Below are 9,896 nucleotides of genomic sequence, written 5' to 3' on the forward strand. Positions count from 1 at the left end.
TCGGAGTGCTGGGATTAAAGGCATGCACCACTACCACTTTGGTGAGTTTTTTAAACAGGGTCTTGCTGTACATTGGTGGCACATATCCCGGCATTTTGGAAGCAGAGGCAAGTAGTAGATCTCAGAGTTTGAGGCCAGCCTGGTCTAGAGAATAAGTTCCAGGACAGCCTGGTCTACACAGAGAAAGCCCATCCCAAGAATCCTCCAAAGATATAAGAATAAAAATAAAGAGGGTCTTGTGTAGCCCAACCTAGGATCAAATTAGCTCCATATCTGAGGACTCCTTGAACTTGTGATCCTCCTGCTTTCAACTCCCCAGGGCTGGGCCCAGATTCCCACCGCGCCCAGGTTAGTCAGGGCTGGGGGTCTGACCCTGGGCTTTGTGCATGCTAGGCAAGCACTCTACTGACTGAGGCACAGACCGGTCGGTGTCTTCCCATTTTTGCAGGGGGCTAGGGCAGGAGGATTTAGACTTCAAGATCAGCCTGGACGACTTAGTAAGACCCTATCTCAAAAGAATAAAAGGAAATTAAAATTAAAAGTGAAAAGGGCTGGAGCGATGGCTCAGCAGTTAGAGCACTTGCTGCATTACACAGGAGCTGGGTTCCATTCACCCACAGGGCAGTTCACACTTGTCCATAACTCCAGCAACAAGGGATCCTATGCTCTCTTCCAGCCTCTGCAGGGAAAAGGCACACATGTGATGTACACACATACATGCAGTATGTATGTATACGTACATATACACTCAAAAATATATTTTTTAAAGAATTATTTTTTTATTATATATAAGTACGCCATAGCTGTCTTCAGACACACCAGAAGAGGGCATCAGATCTCATTACAGATGGTTGTGAGCCACCATGTGGTTGCTGGGATTTGAACTCAGGACCTCCGGAAGAGCAGTCAGTGAGCCATCTCTCCAGCACCTCAATAAAAATCTTAAAAGTTGGTCGAGGGCTGGAGAGATGGCTCAGTGGTTAAGAGCACAGGTTGTTCTTCCAGAGGTCCTGAGTTCAATTCCCAGCAACCACATGGTGGCTCACAACCATCTGTAACGAGATCTGATGCCCTCTTCCGATGTGCATGAAGACAGTGACAATGTACTCACATAAAATAAATAAAATCTTTAAAAAAAAAAAAAAAAAAGTTGGTCGACACCTCTGTCTCCTGCACGAGAAACGTGTTGGCCCAGAGATCTCTGTAATAGGTCTCCGTAATAAACCTCGTCTTTGCTTATTACATCCAAAAAATAAAATAAAATAAAAGTTTTTTTTTTTAATTGAAAAGAGGTCCAGAGATTAGCTAAGTTGGTAGAGTGCTTACCTAGAATGCACAAAAGACCTGGTTTTGATCCCCAGGACTACATAAGCTTGGTGTAGTAGCACACACTGGTAACCCTAGCAGTAGGAGAAGGTGGTATAAAAGAAGGAACATCGGGGTTGGGTATTTAGCTCAGTGGTAGAGCGTTTGCCTAGTAAGCGCAAGGCTCTGGGTTTGGTTCTCAGCTCCAAGAAAAAAAAAAAAAAGCAGGAACATCACCATGAGTTCAAGGCCATCCTATGCTACATATCAAGTTAGAGGCTAGCACAAGCTACATGAGACTAAGTAAGTAAACAAGTAATTGGCAGGAAGGGCCTTCAGCAGGGCAGGAATCTACCCTGTGACCCAGGAAAAATGGAGAGCTCTGGGCCCAGGACCCCGTGGCCTCAGCACAAGCTCTGTATGACCTGTGTTGCCTCAAATACCACCTGACCACTGTCATTTCCTAATTAGTTTCCTAAGTTCTGTGGGTCAGAATTTCTCACACATGCCCTGGGAACTCCTGACCTGGTAAGGGTGGACAGGAATTCAGCCACACCTGAAAGGCTACCTGGGCCCCACAGGGTCTGTGGAGAAGCACCAGAGAAGGGACATTTGAGGAGGACCTGGAGAGGTGAATAAGGCTCAGCCTGGAGCAGGAGGCTTGAGTCAGATCACCACCCAGGGGTACAACGGAGCCAGGCAGGGAGCTGCCCTTGAGGGTGCTAAGAGGGTGAACAGTGCCCCTCTCAGGGGCAGGGAATACTGGTGACCAATGTGGTGCCAAGTGAGCACCAGAGTGTTCCCGGTCCTTCTCCCAGCACTTCTGTTCCCGGTTCTGTGTGAGTCCTGACATCACAAGAGCCATCTGACAGCCCAGTGCAGTGGCACACAACTAGGGTCGAGCAGCTGGAAAAAGCAAAAAGATCAAACTCTGGCTAACTTGGGTCACACAGACAACCAACCAAACCAACCAGCTCCAGGAAGGCAGGAAACAGCTGTGCGGCAGAGCCCTGGCCTGGCAGGCATCAACACTCCTGGATACTTTAGACATTCCCTAAAATGCTCCTAGAGGACGCGCGGGGCTCACTGGATGAGCTGCTTGCTGCACAAGCAAGAGGACTTGAGTTCAGATCCACAGCATGCAATGGTGATACACACACACTAACCCAAGTGGGCCCAACACTCTGACCTCCACACACTGGAACACATGTGTGCCTGCACAGTCACACGTGTACTTAGAGTACATTTAGATATATACATAAACATACTCCATGTATGTATCTGCTTTCCTTTGCAGCAGTCTCTCCGTTTCCAGTCCCAATTCCTATCCCCATGAATGAAGAACACGCTCTTACATGTTGACCTACTTTTCCATGTAGCCACTCAGTGATCTGTAAATTAATGGTGTGTTTGTGTTTTTGTGTTCTGTAAGGAACTAAACCCAGGCCTGCCCCCAGCCCCTCAAATGGATTCTAGGCAGTGGCTCTACCACTGAACTACACCTCAGCCCCTCACTGGAGAGTCTAAGCAGGGGCTCTACCACGGAGCCGCGGCCCTAGCTCCTCAATGAGAGATGCTAAGCAAGCTCCCCACTGCTGAGTTAGAGCTTCTGCCCTAGATACAGGGAAGGGAGAATGTTTTGGGTCTTCAGCTGGTTGAATTCACAGATCTGAACCTCGCCAATACAGAGGGTCATCTCTCTGTGTGAGTGTGTGTCTTTCTTTAGGCTCTCATCCATACTTATCAGATAGTGGCTTTGGCATAACTGATAAACTCTGCTATTCAGAAGAACTCAGAGGGGCTAGAGAGATGGCTCAGTGGTGAAGAACATTTGCTGTTTTCCCCGAGGGTCCAGGTTCGGTTCCCAGAACCCACATGGTAGCTCACAACCAACTGGAGCTCCAGTCCCAGGGGATGCAATAAGTTCTTCTGTCCTTTGCAGACACCAGACATGCACATTTTGTACACGTTGGCATGCAGGAAAACCTTTCATGCACATAAAGTCTGTCTACCTAGTGAACTCCAGGGCAGCCAGTGCTGCATAGATCAAGCCTGCCTCAAACGAAACAAAATAAAACAGACATGAGTGTATCTTTTATTTAAAATAGCAAAAAGAAAAGAGAGGTTGGGGAAACCAGCAGTTAAAAGCACTGACTGCTCTTCTGGAAGACCTGGGTTCAATTCCCAGCACCCACATGACTGCTCACACCATATATAATCTTGGCCCTGATGGCCTCCTCTGAAGTCCAAAGGCACTCAGGAAAATGTGCTGCACAGACACACAGCAGGCCTACTCTAGCATGAAGCTTCCAGCTCAGAGGTACGCGGGGTGCCGACGTCTGTAAGCGGTGACAGAAGCACCAGCATCAGGGTGCGTCTGTAATTACCCTCAAAGGAATCTGGGCCAGCCTGGCCCTGCCCTGGAGGACCCTGTGCCTTTACAGAGAAAGTGCAGAAGCCCAAACCCTGACACCTGTGGACCCTAACAAAGCCCATCAGCCATTGCTTTCAGACCCTGGTTTGCCATGAGACTAATTGTCCTGATCCTTCCATGGCCAAAATATGGCCATGTGCCATGAGGCACTGGGACCAGAACAGTTGTGATCGCATGGGAACATGTCGGTTTTCTCTTCTCTCCTTCACATTTATGAGGAATCTAGATTGAACCAGGATTGCACAGCAGGTGCCTTTACAGCTAGAAGTCTCTCCAAGCCAACTTTGTGTTATTGGAGACAGGGAGTCCCAAAGCCCACACTTGCATTGAACTCGCTTTTAGCCAAGGGTGACCTCTAACTTCTGACCCCTTGCCTCCACTTCTCAAGCGCTATGATAGCAGGCTTGCCCCATGACACTGGGCTTTCAATATTCCTTTTCAATCCCAGCACTAGTAGGGGGCAAGGACTGAACTATTTGTTCATCCACTCACTTCGGCCTTCATCAAACCCCTGCTGAGGCCCCCAAGGGCAGAACTGAAGGTGACCCCAGGACTGAGGCACAGCTCACTGTCACAGTAGGTCTAATGTGGGGCAGGATGGGCTTCTTTTGTGCAGTAACTTTGGGCAGAGGGAGTTAGCATGCCAACCCTAAGGTCCTCTTCATGGATCTGCTCCAGGGGAACAGGGCTTTAGATAGGAGACAGCCCTAGCCTGCAGCTCCCCTCTGGTAAGGCTTCCCTGCTCAGGGAGGGAGCACCATGCCTTCACACCACTCAGACTCATTAGCTGTAATCTCCAGAATGTGAGCTTCCTACTCACAGCCTGCTTTCTGTGCACCATGGGGCTCCCAGACAGAGGGCTTCCTCCCTCCCAAACCTGACTCTACTCTCTCCTTGCCTATAGTTCTACCTGCACCCCTGCCTATTCTCAGGACAAACAGCAGCCTGACTGCTACCCACAACTCCCTGATCTCAGGACCTTTGCACCACCCACGGCTTGACTCATCCATACCTCTGCCTTCCGCTGCAGTGTGTGCTTTGAAGCAGAGCCCAGGCAGAACTCCACAGACCTCTCCCTGAGCTTACAATGCTACACATGTATCTTAGTTTAAAATAAAGACTAAGATATAAATCACAAACCTGTCATCTCAGTACTTGGGAGGTAGAGGCAGGCAGGTCAGATGTTAAAGGTCATCCTTATCTACATAATGAGTTCAAGACCAGTTTTGGTTAGTAAATGAATCCCTGTCTCAGAAAACCAAAAGCGAAGAAAAACTTCAGTTAAAGAGCAAGAAGAGTTAAATTTACACGAAGCAATGTCCACAGTGATTTTCTCCTACAGAGGGCGGCTGCAGGCAGGTGATGAGGTAAGTGTATTTCAGACTGTACATCCAGTTTTTAGTATCTGATAATCTGCCCTAGGATGCTTATGGAGTATTCAAAAGTGAATGAAAGAAGAAGATAAATTGAAATAATAATGTCAATGTATTTCAACTACAATTCTGAAGTTAGCCACACACCTTTAATCCCAGCACTCAGAAAGCAGAGGTAGGCAGATCTCTGTGAGTTCAAGGTCAGCCTGGTCTACAGAGCCAAGTTCCCGGACAGCTGGGGGGCTACACAGAGAAACCCTGTCTCAAAACAACAACATAAACATCTCAGTTAAAAGCTATACACTATGGCTAGGTGGTGATGCACGCCTTTAATCTCAGTACTCAGGAGGCAAAGGCAGGCGAATCTCTGAGTTCGAGACCAGTCTAGTGTACAGAGCAAGTTCCAGGGCAGCCAGGGCTGCACAGAGAAACCCTGTCTTGAAAAGCAAAAAACAAGCAAAGAGCTTTGTTAAACTTTCTTAATTCTTTGTTCACAGAACTATGCGATCAACATCAGCATCTAATCCCAGAATATTCTCTTTCACAAAAGGCCTGACTCTTGAGCAATGAGCTCCCCACTCCCTCCCAGCCCTGACCTCAAAGTTCCACTCTTCTCTGGCTTCCTCTGTGGTCCAGCCTCTTCTAACATTTCATCCACACAGAATCCTAGCTCTGGCTGTTCTCACTTGGGAAAGTACTATCTATGTCCCCCTTTTTTTATTGATTATGTGTATTATGCATGTGTAAGCACAGGTGTGGCAGGCAGAGGACAGTCTGTGACAGTCAGTTCTCTCCTTCTACCATGTGGGTCCCAAGGATCAAATTCAGGTCCTCGGGCTTGGCAGCAAGCGCCTTGGCCCACTGAGCCGCCTTGTCAGCCCCGTGTCAGTATTGTTTGTTGGTTTATTTTAAGGCAAAAGTTCTGTGTTGCTTAGCTGACTTCAAACATAAAATTGTCCTCCCTGGCAGATCTCAGTGAGTTTGAGACCAGCCTAGTCTACAAAGTGAGTTCCAGGATAGCCAGGGTTACACAGAGAAACTCTGTCTCAGGAAAATGGGGGAGGGGAGTAGAAGAGAAGGAGGAGGAAGTCGTCCTGCTTCAGTGATGACAAGAGTGAGCGTCCATCATGGCTCTTTGGAGATGGAACCCAGGAGTCAACATTCTAGAAAAGTACTCTACCTCTAAACTACGCACTAGCTTTTTGGTTTTTTTATTTTTTTGTTGTTGTTCTTTTTTTGTTTTGTTTTTTTCCCCTTCCTTCCTTTCTTTAGAGACAGGGTCTCCCTTATGTAGCCTTGCTGTCCTGGAACTCATTATGTAGACCTGGCCAGTCTCAAACTCACAGACGTCTGCCTGCCTCTGCCATCCAAGTGCTGGGAACTAAAGGCATGTGCTAACACACCTGGTATATGTATGGGTGTTTTACCTGCACGTATGTCTGTGTGTGCAGTACCTACAGAGGCCAGATGGTGTCCCTTGGAAAAGGAGCAACAGATGGCTGTGAGCTGTCATTTGGTACTGGGAATTGAAGCCAGGTTTTTTGGACAAGCAGCCAGTGGACTTACCTGCTAAACCATCTCTCCAGACCCCACCAGGTTTCTGTGTGGTCTTGGAAGTGACTCTGTAGACAAGACTGGCCTTAAACTCAGAGATCTGCCTGTCTCTGCCTCAAACGCTGTGATTAAAGGTGCGCGCCACCACCACCACTTGGCTCAACCCCCACTTTTCAGTTTAAGTTGCTTGAGCTGGTTTTGAACTCACTCTATAACACAAGGCGGCTTTTTAAAATTGTTAATACATTTATTACGTATGTGTATGCATGTGTGGATGCATATTCCATGGTATGCTTGTAGCAGTCAGAGGACAACTGGAGAAGTCAGTTCTCTCCTTCCATCATGTGATGCCAGGAATTAAACCCATGTCAAGTTGGGTAGCAAGTGTCCCTACCTCCTGAGATGCACAGAAATGCATCTGTGAGGACAGCTGTAATCTGATTGAAGTACCATCTCTCCATAGGGTCACAGCTGCACAGGAGAACACACTCCTCTGTCTTATTTGTCACTGTGCCCCAGTGCTGTCACAGGGCTTGAGACACACCAGCCACACAACACATGGCTGCCAAGGCAAGGACAGGGCAATGGTAGGTGCACAGCAGAGGCCAGCTGCTAAACCACCCCAGGGTCTGCACTTGTGCCTTACCCTCCGCTGTCTGTTCTCTAGGGTCCACAGTGTGATAACTACCTATCTTCTCTTCCTTCCCCAAACCCCAATACAAATTCTTTTCTCTTTGCCAATTCTTCAAAACTGACCTAAAACCTGGCCAATCTTTTATCTTGTTTGGATTATTTAAGTGTATGTCTAAATACATGCATGCACATGCCCTTGGAGGCCATAAGAGGGTGTGAAATCCCACAGAGTTATACGCAGTTGTGAACCAACTGACATGGGTACTAAGGTCCAAACATTTTTCACTGCCGAGCCACCTCTCCAGCCCCCTTAGTGTTGGCTTCTGTTGTTTTTTGTTTTATTTTTTGAGCCAAGTCTTGCTATAGAGCCCAGACTGTCCTTATACTCACCATCCTGGCGCTGTGGCCTTCCAAATGCTACGCTGACGACGTGCAACTCCAGCCCCTTGTTTCTGCTCACATCTGAGCAGTCCAGTTCTCACACTTGCCCTAGGTCTGTGCTCCCTTTGCTCTGGTTGCCAGCTGTCATCCCAACTTCTCAAGTCTATTCTCACAGCAGACAGGGCAATCAATCATTCAACAGTTGAGACTTTCTACTTGACACTCGGTCTTGCTTAAGCCAACCTGAAACTCACCAGCCTCCTGTCAGCCCCACCATGCCTGGTTCTAAAGGAATCCAGCGAGCCACTTCCTGCCTCTTCCCAAAAGCATCCTACAGCTCTTAGTTTACCCACAGAAAAGCTACAGTGCCCAGAGTCCCTCAGCCTCCAACTCTCCTCAGTCCTCACTCAAGTCCGATACTGACATGTACTTAGCCCACAGCACCAGCCAATGGCAAACATCCTGTGCTCCCTTCTGTTTACTCTATCTTTCCTAAGGAATGGACACCCCAAACGATGTGGATTTTGTTTTGTTTTGTCTTTGTGGTGCTAGGGATGGAACCCAGGACCTTGGTCACCCCGGGCAGATGCTCTACTACCAAGCTGTGGCCTCAGCCCTTCACAGAGAGATGCGGGGCAGGTGCTTTACTGCTAGACACCAGTCCCAACTCTGAGGCTAGGAATCCTATGTGGTTGTAGGCCTAGTACTGCAAACAGGGGCTGATACATAGGAGGAGCTGAACAGAATTCATCATATAAACGAGCCATCAAACCCCTGTGAGCAACATACTATTAGAAATGGAGTCAGCCAAAGAGGCTAAGTGGGGTACAGAGGGTCATCCCACCAGTAGTTAACAGAGATAAAGCACAGCCATTTTTAATAGGTGCCCATGCTAAGTCTACTGCCCTTCCTGGTTCCACCTCTTCTCACTGGGTCCAAAGCATCTCTCATATAAGGGAGCATACACCTTCCCACTGTCCTTTTGCTGACACCTACTGAGCTCAAGATCCTACCCTGAGCAGCGTGGAGGAGTCGTTCTTTAGATCTTAGCCAATGCCAACAGCAGCTACTAAGGATCTGGCCTAGAGCCTCACCCCACATCAGCCCAGCCACCTCTCATTAGGAAGCCATCAGCAGCCTCTCCTGACATGAATAAACTGAGAAGTGAGGTCCCTCCTTCAAGGTCACACAGTGATAGAGTTCTATACACAAAGCCAGCTCTGGCTGACCACATCCACGCATGGACCCTCTGAAGGCTCCTGGCAGCTGCAGACACCAGCATCTGCTTCCTGGAGCTCACCAGCAGCCAGGGCATCCCAGTCTTATAACCCTTCCTAGAAGGGATCAAGGCCCTCGGATTGCTGGGATAAGCCAAGGAAGGCTTGGGTCCAGGGCTGCCCTGTTCCCTTCCTCAGGGTGCAAAGCTCCCTACGCCCCCAGCTTGCTAGATCTCTTCCCACAGAGTATTCAGATGCCTTGCCTCCTCCTAGGGGTCTGCCTTCATCATAAACACTCACCATGTAATACCTTCCCAGGTCATGCTGGTACCTTGGATTTCCCAAAGACTTTATGTCTATATTTCCTCTTTTTCTTGTATATAGCCTCTTCAATGCCTTCCATGTTTTTGGGTTTGGGGGGTAGAAACAGGGGGGCATTGGCTTTTCCAGCCTGTGTAACCCAGGCTGTCATGGAACTCACTTTGTAGACCACGCTGGCCTTGAACTCAGAGGTCAGCCAGCCTGTGTCTCTGAGTACTGAGATTAAAGGCCTGCACAAGCACACCTGGTATGTTCCATGTCTTTTATGCACTCGTCCATCTAGAGTCTTTTTATACATCACCTCTGGTCTTCTGTCCCCCACCTCTTCATCTCTGGTCCTTCTGCTGTCTCCCCAACCTTATCATCTCTAGTTTCTCTTCCATGCCTTCACCTTATCATCTCTGGGCCCTAGGGTGCTGTTCCCACCTTATCTTCTCTGCTTCTTCTGCAATTCTCCCAATTCTGTCACTGATCCCACTGCTGTCCCCCACCTTATCTTCTCTGTCCCTCTGCTGTCACCCCATTTCTATCTCTGATTCCTCTGGTATCTCCCCACTTCGTCATCTCTGGTTACTCTGATTCCCCCCACTTCCATCTCTAGTCGCTCCGCTGTTCCCCCCCAATTTATCATCTCGAGTTCCTCTGCTGTCCTCCCACTTTACTATCTTTAATCTTCTT

General features: G+C 48.4%; 1 protein-coding gene across 7 annotated transcripts in view; it reads right to left on the minus strand.

Annotated features, from left to right (window-relative positions):
* The window catches only part of Ap2a1 (adaptor related protein complex 2 subunit alpha 1), a 29,909-nt gene that overhangs the window by 19,518 nt on the left and 495 nt on the right, over positions 1–9,896 (minus strand). The gene's annotated exons all lie outside the window — the stretch shown is intronic.

This window comes from Rattus norvegicus, chromosome 1, assembly GCF_021556685.1.
Source record: "Rattus norvegicus strain SHRSP/BbbUtx chromosome 1, alternate assembly SHRSP_T2T, whole genome shotgun sequence".
NCBI classification, from domain to species: domain Eukaryota; kingdom Metazoa; phylum Chordata; class Mammalia; order Rodentia; family Muridae; genus Rattus; species Rattus norvegicus.